The sequence below is a fragment of the Castor canadensis genome, chromosome 3 (assembly GCF_047511655.1).
Source record: "Castor canadensis chromosome 3, mCasCan1.hap1v2, whole genome shotgun sequence".
Taxonomy (NCBI): Eukaryota; Metazoa; Chordata; class Mammalia; order Rodentia; family Castoridae; genus Castor; species Castor canadensis.
Window position 1 is genome coordinate 160,324,314 of NC_133388.1, and position 12,572 is coordinate 160,336,885.

General features: G+C 34.2%; 1 protein-coding gene across 12 annotated transcripts in view; it reads left to right on the forward strand.

The window, feature by feature from the left end:
- The window catches only part of Vps13b (vacuolar protein sorting 13 homolog B), a 699,658-nt gene that overhangs the window by 208,119 nt on the left and 478,967 nt on the right, over positions 1-12,572 (forward strand). The gene's annotated exons all lie outside the window — the stretch shown is intronic.

Below are 12,572 nucleotides of genomic sequence, written 5' to 3' on the forward strand. Positions count from 1 at the left end.
TGTTTGGAATACTTTTGCTATCCAAGATAAAATTTTAAATTAGAATAAATTAGGACCATTGGATTCTATTCAGTTTATGTGGTTTAGCTTAGAGCTAATTAAGTAGAATATTATTTTTAGCCTTAGAGATACAAATGAAGAAGTGGATAAAGTTTTTTTATTTTATTTTGTGGACTTGTTCACAAAGTACAGCATAAGTAAGCCTAAGCTTGTGAAAGGGATGAGGTAGCACAACTGCTGATGCATTTGAAGTGAAACATCTTCACTAAGTAAATACAAGAAGCAGTCATGCCCTCTTTGTATTACTCATTTGCCGTAGCTGCCCAGTGGCCTGCAATGTGGACTTTGAAATCCTGGGAAAAGAGATGCCTGCTCACATCCAAGTGCTAAAACCCTTTACTCCTCAGCAGCTGGAAGATGTTGAGCTCTGTTGTCATCTACTAGATTTTTGACCTCCAAGAGAGGTGATCAATTTAATCACTGACCTGTTTTATCCGTTATTGTACTGATTATAGTCTCTGAAGTATGCAGCTTAAAAATCATGCCTAGATATTATACATTTAAAATTTCTAAGAGTTAAACATGTGGACCTAAATGTTTTCACTTTTCTTAAGTTTATCACATGTACTCAGTTCAGAAATCATTTCATTTGAAATTGAGTCCTTAAGAGTCATATAATATTCTCCGTATGTTGTGTTCAGTTCTGAGGTAAATTTTGAATCTATTTGTGTGCAAAGTTTTGTAATTTTCCTAAATTACAGGCTGTGGTTTATTTTGAAAAATAACTAATTACTCAAAGCAACTAATTATTTGTGCTTCTTATTTGCTTTCTTTTTATTGTCTTTCTGATGGCTTGTCCAAAGAGGATTTTTAGATACTATCAGTCATACAGCACAGCTTTAAGGATGTTACTTGATTTTTTTTTTAAAGTCAGGGTCTTGCACTTGCTAGATAGGTACTTTACCACTTCAGCCATGTCCCTTCTTAGCATCCCCCTTTTTTTCTTCAGTTACTTTTCAGATGGAGTCTTACAGTTTTTGTTTGGGGGCTGACCTTGGGCCATGATCCTGTCACCTACTTGTCCTGCATAGCTGGGATTACCAATATGCCCCAACATGCCAGCTTGTTTGTTGAGATGGGGGTCTTGCTAACTTTTTGCCTGGGCTGGCCTCAAACTGCAGACCCCTGGATCTCTGCTTCTGTAGTATCTGGTTTTACTGGCATGTGCCACCATGCCCAGCCCTTTAGGCTAAATATCATTATGAAATTTTATGTATGTATAGGGGAGATCCTTGTAAAGCCTTTCCTCGTAATCATGGAAAATACATTTGTAAGAAAATGTGGAAATTTTGAAACTTTACATGATAAATTTTAAAATCAAGATAAAACTGCTAAAGGGTGTTTTATTTTTAATGTGAATTGACCTGAAGATGAGACTTAATTATATATATATTTTGCAAACAAAGATTTTGATTTGGCTAATATTTTAGGCAACTTTTTCTGAGTTGTGTAGCAGAGCTCTGCACTGGTTCTACTAGTTATTGGAACTTTATTCTTTTTAATGTCAATCGCTTAACAACTTTTAGTGTTGGTCCTTGTAATCATGCTTGTAAAATTATTGTTTGGTAAAGTTAGGAAACTTTGAGCCATTGTTCTTATAAAAATAAAAGGTACTTAGAAAAATTGTTTTGTGGATTCACTAGGTCTAAGGGCTTATTTAACAGACATCATTCTTACCTTCAGATTCAGTAATAAATAAAATCATGTGGTAATTCATTCTCCTCTTCCTTTTTCTGTTTTGTACTTTACAAAATGAAAATGCCCTTTTATTTTTATGATAAATGCTTAATGCACAAGTTCAAATGGAAAGAAGTACTAGCAATCACCTGAACTTTTATAGCCTGGAGACGAGCTAGTGTTAATAGTTTTTGTGAACTTACTTTTAGATCATTTTCTACTGAAAGGTAAATAATAAAAAATTGTATGTAAATGATTTTATAGCATGCATTCTCTTGTGTATCTGCTTTTGCACTCAGCAGTGTTTAAAGTCATCTTTCTATGCCAATAGAGAGGCTTTCACCCTCATTTTTCAATGACATTGTAGTATTCTGCTACATGGCAAATTAAAATCAGTATAATTAATTTCTGCTTGATGGATAATACATTACTGGTAGATATTAGTATTTGTCTAATTTTGTACTAATCTAAAAACTACTTGTGAACAATTTTATTACATTCGTCCTGTGAACTTGCCCAACAAAATACATTGTTAAAAGCATGCAGCAAGGTACAAGAATGTTACTTGTGGCGGCATGTGCCTGTAGTCCCAGATGCCTAGGAGGCTGAGGCAAGAGGATCACTTGAGCTCAGGAGTTTCCCAACCTGGGTAACATAGTGAGATTGCATTTCAACAAAACAAAACAAAACCCCAAAAAAGCATGTTTTAGTGCATGCTTTGCAGAGATGTCAAAAAGTTTCTTTTCTTTTTTTTAATTTTATTTTCTCATTTTTGCATTTACTTAAATGTGTATACATTTTCAAATGTTTGGTACTAACCAAGTTTACAAATGTTCTATTACAGTTGGCTAACTTTTCAGAGAATTAAAGTGAATCTGTCTTTTCTACATCATAATTTATATCTGATAGAAAAATTCTTTTTTTTTTATTGTCTTTTTTGGTGCTGGGATCGAACGCAGAGTCTCACGCATGCTAGGCAAGCGCTGTACCACCGAGGTACATCCCAGCCCTAGAAAAATTCTTTGTATTTAGAAATTTCTGAGATGTTGACCTTTAGTCTCCAAGAAGGTTTCAGTTCTGCTTCTCAGAAGAATTTCACAAATCATTTCTTCAATTTCCTTGGCCCTAGACTGTTTAGGAGAAACAGTTTGGACTGTGGATAAGGTGAACCTATTTTCAAATACCTATCCTCTTTAATAGACAGCTAAAAGACATTGTGACTTTGGGAGTTATTTCAGCCTTCCCAATGTCTCATTTTCTTGTGTATAAGATTCATAAGGGAAGCTGACTTTCTTATTATAAGGTTTGTTTTTAGGATTGAAAGTAGTGGATGCAAAGACCTAGCACATGTCAAGCCACATATAGTAGGTGCTAGACAAACGACACCTCTGCTTTGCAGAAATGGTTGTGATGGTCAAAGATAGCATTTGGAATTAGACAGATGTAGGTTCAAATCCCCAGGCAGCCCAATCCAAAGGAGTGGACTTGGCAAAACTGTTCTTCTGCTGTCACTTTGTCTTTTTTCATTAAAAATTTACCACTTTTTATAAGTTTTTATAAGACTTACGTAAAATTATGTAAGTAAAGTGCTTAGGGCAGTTTTGGCAATATTTTTTTATGAGTATTATTCTCTTCACCAGAATGATTCCACATTTAATATAAATTTATATTTCAGTTGTTTTACTATTCTGTTGTGATGAATTTAGAGATTTTCTATCTTTCCTTTTAATAAATAAATTTATAATTAACATCCAGTAACTCATGCCTTGCTGAGTTTTGATATATGATTGTATAACCTGCTTGTCTAGGAGTTTTTGTGACAAAGAAGTTTTATTTGTGAAATCTGTATGTTTCTAAATCTTCTTTCTAATCCTATGGTTTGAAGTTCATGGAAGCAGGTGAATGCACACTTGCGTACCAGGGGTGAGAACAACGTTACTGAGCTGTCTCTAGCATGATTTCAGTTAGACTGTGGGGACACCTCTCTTGTCTCCAGTTTCCTAACACTACTGCTTTGTGTTTGGGTTATGCCTTTGTTAATACTCCAGGTAGCATGAAATTTGCTCTTTGACAGATGAGAGATCACATATTCTAAATAATTTATGTTGACTTGAATAATAACTTGGTCCATTATAAAAGTATATTTCATTTTTTTTCAAATGGGTGGTAATGGGGTTTGAACTCATGGCTTTACACTTGTGAGGCAGGTGTTCTACCACTTGAGTCATGCCTCCAGCCCTAAATGAAAGTATATTTAGACCCAGTCTAAACAAAACAAAACAAAACAAACCAGAACCCCCCCCCCCAAAAAAAAAGTTTGTTGAGTTAATAAATGATTTTGAATTAAAACAAAATCTTTGGCAACATGGTAAACTAGTCTTTAATGAAAGGTAGTGAGAATTAACTCAAAATGTCCCTGTAAAGAAAAGGACTTATACCTAACCTTTTACTCATTTGACATTTGTCACTTTGCTAGTTTCTTCCTCTCACTTATTCAACCCTTTGGCATTATTATTTGGTCTGGACTGCTTTCTTATTAGTTTCTTTATTAAAAACTTAACTCAATCTAGTGTATAGTTATAATAGCACTGTCTTTTAATTCTTAATTGTTTATTCTGTTAATGATATTTATCTTTTGTTGTATCAGATGACTAGAAATATAAAACTTTCCCTTTATTTTTGGCACACTCATTGCACAAATGTGAATTGGATTCACTGAGTTTATTGAAGGACATGTGGTCCTTGTAGTGAATTAAAGGGATGAAGACAAGGATCTGTTTATAGGATAAAAGGCCAGGGAACTATGTGGACAGATTAAATATATCAGTGAGAGAATTTTCCCTCAGAGTGGGTAAGAGGGTAAGAGTCTGAGTTACAGGTTAAGACAGGAAGTTGAAGAGATGTTTTTTAATTGGGCTAATGTGGTAGATGCTGTATGTCTTGTTATCACTTAAGCTGACTTTTAAGTGAGAAGTGAATGGAGTGGCTTTAGAACCATTAGAAGGTGATAAAGGCTATACATGGTGGAGCATATTGGCTCTAGAAGTTGAATACCACGTAGGTTTATTGTATTGATACTAAAGTTCAGGATTATTTCTTTTTGCCTCTGAATAACCTAGTGCAACCTGGCCCTAACCAAATGCAAGAGACTAATGTTTTGGTTTATTTAGTGAATAAATTGCAGTAGTTTTCTATGTCATTGGCGGAGCAAATTAAACTTTTACTGGTTGAGTGCTTATATCTACACAGTGTATTGTGGGAGGATCATCAACCAGTTTCTCTTCTTGGCAGCAGAGAACTCTTTAACTGAGTTTTCTCATGGAAGAGGTATCTTACTTGAAGTCCCAGAACTTTTACTAAAAAATTTATGAAGTGGGATGATAGTAAACTACTGAAGACTCATCAAAGCAAGTATGTTATTAATTGACAATTTATTGACTTCATCGTCAGGGCCAGTTTAAAGAAAAGGGAGAGAGGGTTAGATTTCAAGATATGCTTTGATGCTGTGTGAGGTCTGTTTGAGCTTTTTGCTTCGGCTGTAATTAATTAACTCAATTAAATAAGTATTAGTATATGATTAAAAGTACACTCTCTTTTGGATCTATCACAGATGTAACATGAATCTAGTACTGATAAAATTGTAACTCTGAGCTTTGTTAACATTGCAAGTCACCCCAAAATTTACCTGTTATCTTTCATCTCTTAATATAGTGTTTTGTGTGTGTATTCTGAATCTTTTAGTATATGTCTGTGTATATTTGTGTTTATTTGACTTCAAAGAATATGGTATTGACCTTTAAAACTTCCTTTGAAATTGTATTTTAATATGGTAATTTTTCAATTAATTTGACCTTTTAAAAAATTGTTAGAAATTACTGTCCGAAGCTCTAAAAGCTTTTGTAGTTATGTAATTTTACGTGTATAAATGCAAAGAAAGATTTAGAAACTTTCCATCTCATTTTCAATGCTTCCTACAAGAGAGGTGCTTACAGTTTATGAACAATAAAATGAGATTCCTTAGATAGAACTTTTTCTTTTTCTTTGAAAAGCCCTGCTGGAGGTGTGGCTTAAGTGGTAGAACACCTGCCTAGCAAGCGTGAAGCTCTGAGTTCAAACAACCCCAGTACTGCCAAAAAAACAAAGAAAACAGAAACGCCCTTACTGTTGAGACCTGGAGTCTATTTTGGTTTATTTCCTTTGTTATTGTTATTCATTTCATTTAGTTATTATTATTAATTGTGCAAATGACTATAAGTTATTTTGTTATTAGTTTCAGTGTGGCATACTTTAAAATCTCTGAAATTAGGAGGCATTGTATCATTAATAATGTTTACTATTTCTGATGGTCTGAGTTGAGGTTAGGTTCTACCTTAGATGGCATGTGTTTGCTGCTATTGGTTATCTGGTAGCATTACAACTTGTGACTACCTCAAAATAATTTGTCTACTAATTGACATCATTAGTGGTGTGGATTCAGACTGAAAATCTGCATAAATAGTAAGTTCCTGTGGTTCAAATTCCCAAAGATGTGTTTTTCTTTCTATATCTAATGTAAAGCTTAAGTCAAACAAGTTATCTTTCTGTTAGTGGTCTTATTTCTTATTTCCTGTATCCCTGCACCTTTAATGTGTCATCCTTATGGAGGATGCTGTAGTTTCAATCTGAAGTATCCCCTGAAGTTCCACACATTAAAGGCTTGGATTCCAGCCTGTGGTACTATTGGGAAGTGTGAAACCTTTAAGAGGTAGGGACTAGTAGAAGGAAGTTTAGGCCACTGGGGACATGACCTTGAAGTGGCTATTCGGATCCTGGCTCTTCTCTCTCTCTCTCTTTGCTTCCTGGTGCCCCTGAGGTAAGCAGTCTCTTCTTCTACATGCTCTGCCATGATGTACTTTGCTAGCATAGGTGCAAAGCAATGGGACCAAATGATCATGGGTTGAAATCTCTGAAACTGAGCTAAAATAAACCTTTCCTCCTTGTAAGCTTATTTTTTTAGGAATTTTTTGTTACAGTTACGGAAAGCTAACAACACAAAGACTTTTATACCAGATTCCTTTTTTGGACTTTTTCTCTTTTTATAATGGTATATTAATTAACTTACCAAATCTTATAATTAATAACATCCTAAACATGATGAAATTTAGGAGCAATGATATAACCAACATGGGTCAGCATATAGAATACAGGAAGTACAATATAGCCTTTGAGCTACTTCCAGGTGGCATAGAATGGCCTTTGTTAGCATCATCTTTGTGGCTACAGTGCTGTGAGTTCATCTGCTGTGTTTTTTGATATATTTATAAGTAAGACTTCTTTGACTGTTATTCCACATCTGCCAAAGTGTTAGGTCTTGCATAATCATTTAGCCAGCAGTCCTTGAGTTGGTGTTTGGAAAAAGGTCTTAAGAATCAGAACCCATCAATTATCACAAAACCAGTGGTACTGGTACAGTCTTATCTTTGAAGTGAGAATTACTAGAAGTCCTTTTTTCTGTTTGTAATGATTCTCACTGAAGCAAAGATTTTTCATTTCATTGAAAACTTCTGCCATAAAACTAGATGCATGCTCACAGGTACTGCAATATTCACAAGCTAGCAGCAGTTACATGTTTCCTGTAAGTACACATTTTGAAAACAACTGTTGTATTTTGGACTAGGAAAACTATGGGACCCATGGACAGCTTTAATTCATAGCTAACATTTTAAAGCTAGACTTTAATGCTTTTCCTAATTTACTATCTATAGATTAAGCATTCTTTTTTAATTTTCATACTGATGATAAGATTTGAATTTATATAATCAATCAAGACAATATTGAGTAGAAGACATTCCTGAAATGTTGGACACATTGGATTATTCAGCTCATAAGAATACTGATACAGAGTAACAATGCTATGCAATAGATTATTCTAAATGAAACATTCATTAAATACTTACCGGGAAATACGGTAGATAATAGAGAACTATTGATAATTTCCAGTGATAAAATATAGTCTCTCTGTGATACTTTCAGGTTCACTATTTCTGTCCTACATTGTCATTTTTAAGTTTCTTTTTTTTTTTTTGGTGGTATGCATTTGAATCAGGGTCTTAACATTTGCTAGACAGGCATTTTACTGCTTGAGCCATGCCTGTAACCCTATGTTGTCATTTTAAGACAAAGAAAAGAACAAACAAGTTTAAGTTACATAATAAGGAACTTTAGTTTGATGTAAGAAAATATCTAATTAGGATGGTCCAATTGTATTGTGTATAATTTGTTGTTGTCATAGTTAGGGATGCAGTGATATAGTGTATTAGGTCTCAACCCTATCAAATCTAATGCCATTTTTCTGTTCCATGGATTTTCTAATATCCCTTTAGTATCTTGGAATAAATTTCACTATTAATAACCTTTTTAAGATTATTCATGAAGAAATCAGTTTAATGCCACAATCATATTGAGAGAAATAAGAAGGAAATAATTTATAATAGAAATATATATATTTTAGTAGTTAGAGCATAATTAGAAGCCTAGGAAATGAAGTGCCTAGGTTAGCTATCCAGCCTGCCACATGTATTATATTGGGAGAGTTAGAAATTTTGCCTGCTTATATGTGTTACTTATTAGCAATGCAAATACCCAGATTTAATAGCTATGAGTGATAGATTTTCTGAAATGTTAAACATGTCTTGTTCAAATTCCAAATGATATATAATTTTTATCCTATATTCCTGTTAGGTAAATTTCTAGAACTTTCAGAATGTATAAAAACCACTTTGTGTTTAGATGTAAATAAGAGTTAGGGTCTAGGTTCAAGTAATCATAAGCAGACTGTTCAATTATATGAATATCTGGCAGGATATTTGAATATTGTACAGAATGTAAGCCCATTCTTTGTTATGCAGGCCTGTTTTGGGCATTAAGCAACTTTACTATTCTTGGTTGACACCTAATGTCTTCTAATAATTGTGACAGCCAGAAACACTAATAAGAACACTTCTAGAGATTGGTATAACCCTAGTGTAGAATTCACTGGTTGTAGGACAATGTACCAAGATTACAGGAAGAGTCACAATCTTCTGTTTAAGTCCTAGTTCTACTTACTGACGTCTTACCACTTTGTGATATTGGGCAAGTTAGTTGACCTTTCATAGTCTATTTCCTTTCTGGAAAACTGGGACAGTAATCTCTCTCATAGTTATGTAGATAAAATATTATATTTTAGGTTCTTGGCATGTGAGATGGAAATGTGTCTGTTTTGTTCACCACTTTGGTTTTTAATACTAGTAGATAATAAATACATGTTTACTTTTAATTCCTATGATGCCATATTAGATTCCAATATTGAAAGCATGTGCTAGCTGTGGTGGTGTATACCCGTAATCCCAGCTAACTGGGGAGGTAGAGAGAGGAGGATTGCAAGCTTGAGGCCAGCCAAGGCAAAAAGATAGTATGACTCTGTCTCAAAAAAAAAAAAAAGAAAAAAAAAATAGCCGGCTGTGTAGCCAAGCGTGTGCTTGGACCTGTGTTCAATCCCCAGTACCCCCACCCCCACACGAAGGGCTATTATCTGTGTGTTTTATGTTTTGGAAATTATGAATCGTCTCTGAGAATGTCCGCTCTTTTCATTTTTGGCCTCTGGTTTCCAAGAGAATACTAAACCATAAATACGATGGGTTGCTTCCTATTTCAAAAGAATCTATGAAATAAGCACATTAGTATCCAAGAATCCTAATACTTTTATCATTTATGTTATTTTGTTAATGGCAGGATGATAGAGGAGGAATATGAAAGAGTCAAGGAACTTTTTTCCTTTGGGAGTTGTGAGCTCTGTTACCCCGATTTTAAAAAAACAGCATCAATCACTTCCTCCTTTCCAGTTCTCTTTTCCCTTCTCCTGTGATTTTTGACCTATTAATGTTTACGTTAGTAAATATTTGTTTTCCTTTTTCTGTTTGGTGACTTTAACTTTCATTTTAGGCAATTCAGAACCATTTACTAATGTATTAAGTGGAATAGGTATTTCTGGTGATTTTTACGAGACTTTTGAAAGTGTTGGAAGAGAGTCCTAGTCTTTCTTTTATATTGCTATCTGACTTAACAAAAAAGAGAAAGTGCTCGATCTGTCGTTGCAACTTTGTGGTTTATAGAATGGGGAATCTTACAAACATTGAGGTTTTCCGCAAATATATATTTATTAAAATTTTAACTTAGGTAAATATGTGATTACTATGAACCAGAATTTTAAATAATCACTTGTTTTTATATTTTTAGTGTGGACAAGCTAAATGTGTCATTTATTTATTTATGATGCTACTTGATGTTTGAATTCTGGAACTCATGCTCTCAAGGCAGGTTCTCTACCACTTGAGCCACTCTGCCAGCCCCAGAAAAGTTAAATTTGTCTAACTGCTTTCTTTTCCTTTTATTCCTTCAGGCCCCCTTTTGGTCAGGCATTGTTGCTTTTGCAAATCTTCTTGGCCTTGACCCTTGTTTTCTGAGAGTTTAAGTTTAGTTTTGAGCCAGTGATTGCTGAAATATTTAAAGCTAAGTAAATGTTTAGCTTTTGTCTCCTTAAATAAACAGCTATTTCCACAAGAAAAATAACCATGTCAGTTACAGACTGTATTACCAAATTCAAATTCTGGAAAGTTCCATGAAATTAATGAAAACCTATTAAATTACAGTTTGGATTTGTTCAGATGCTTTTAAATTTTCTTGGAAACTGAAGATTCTTTTATGCACAATTTTATGTATGTGCTTAAATAAATTGAGATAGAACTTCCAGGACTGAGAAGGTGATCTTAAATTTGCATCTGAATACCATTTGTAATTTTGATTTTACTTACACGTAGCTTTTTCATTTATTTTTTGCTTAATCTTATTTTATTTCTACCATATGAGAAATGTGATAGTGAGTGTTGAGAGGATTAAGATTTTCCATTATATATAGTTGTTTTGAATCTTCTTTCTGTTCTTTACAACTTGGATTTCAAGACTTGGACTTCTTCTTGGTGGTATTAGAGAACACAATAAAATTAAACACCTATTCTCTTGTGTCCAAAAATCATGTGCTGCTTTACTTGTGTCATTCTGTTCAGCATCTTTGTTGTGTTAGTGTCCTTGTGGTCCTCCTGATTCAGCTGCCTCAGTTATTGGGACTGCAGGTGTGTAACGCTACATCCTGTTGTGTCTTTTCCTTTGTGTTTCTGTACGTAACTGTTCTTTTCTTAGGTCTATTTGTTGTTGAATGCTCCTTACTAATATTATAGAGCAATTAGCTGTCCTTTCATGGGACTCTTGAGAGTTCATGCATCTCTAAAATGTACAAGTGTGCTATTAAAATGCATTCAGTTTGTAATAGACTGAATCATTATTTTTAGGTTTTACCAGCTCAGTGTTTTACTTAATTATAAGTAGAAGTTTTTCCCTATGTAGAGATTCTGATTGTTTTAGTGCTTTTGAGGACAAAGAATATGCTCCTGCCATTTATATTGCTCCTGATGTTTTTCATATGAAAAAAAATCTCCAAATCTTAAGAGCACAGAGGAGGAAAATAAAAGTACTTTTTTTGTTTGACTAGGACTGCATGTTTGCAAGGCAGGTGCTCTGTCACTTGAGCCAGGTCTTTCTCTGGTTATTTTCAAGATAGGGTCTCACTTTCTGTTCCATCTGGCCTAGACTTCTATCCTCCTGTTTTACGCTTATTGCCTTTGCTTGAATGACAGTTGCATGCTACTGTGCCCTGTTTTTTTCCCCTTGAGATGGGATCTTGCAAACATTTTTTTGCCCAGGCTGGTCTAGAACCTCGATCCTTCCGATTGCAGCTTTCCAGATAGCTTGGGGTAATAGGCATGTAGCACTAATGCCCAGCTATTCATTGAGATGCAATCGTTTCCTCCCCTCCCTCAAGCTAGCATCTAATGGCAATTCTCCTCATTTCAGCCTCCCAAGTAGCTAAGAAAAAGTACATTTTTAAGTTGAAGGTTCATGATCTCTGGTCATATTAGTCTAATGTGAAGAATGATTATGGCTTTTAGTTTAGCTTTTAATATTAATCCTTTTTCTTTCAGACTTGTTTTGCTCATGACATTGAGAGCATGGATGGTCATTTAAACATTGAATTAGGTACTTAATATGAATGCAATCAAAGTATCTGTGTCAAAGATTTCCTTTTTTTTTTGTTTTTTCAAACCAGAGTTAGGAAGCATTAACATTCAACAGCTTAGATATTCCTAGAGCCTGAAATTGGTTCCATAACCTGTTCTGTTTTGGTACCTGTAGTTACAATGGAATTTGGAGCTATTTGGAATGGATTCAAAGAAAAGGAATGATAATTATTATTAGGATGGAAAGAAGGACCCAAGCAATGGCTTTTGAACATGTTTGTGTTTGTTCCTTGATAGTTCTGACTGCTGTGTGTTATCTTCTGCACTATATACTAACTCACAGAATTTATTAGAATGACCTTGCAAATGATTTTTCTCAGAAAAATATAGAATCAGAGTATGAATTGTTTTCCTTTTGGAAACCAATTCTGGATAGTATGAATTTGATCTGCTTTCATATCATTTCCCTAGATAATTAATTGGTTTGGGGTCCTCACTTTCTCTACCCCTTTAATTTAATTTAATTTAATTTTGTTTAGTTTTGTTTTGATTTGTCTGTTTTTGTAGAGATAGCTTAGGGTTTGATGACAGTTTTTAAGCAGTCATAATGCATGCTACTTTTTACCTAATATATCGTTAATTAATTATTTAGTGAGGGTACACTCTGGCAGTTAACTCTACAGTCCAGGATAGGAGATAGGTTTAAGGATTCACTAGGATTAATTTCTGTCTTTTCTGGTAGTT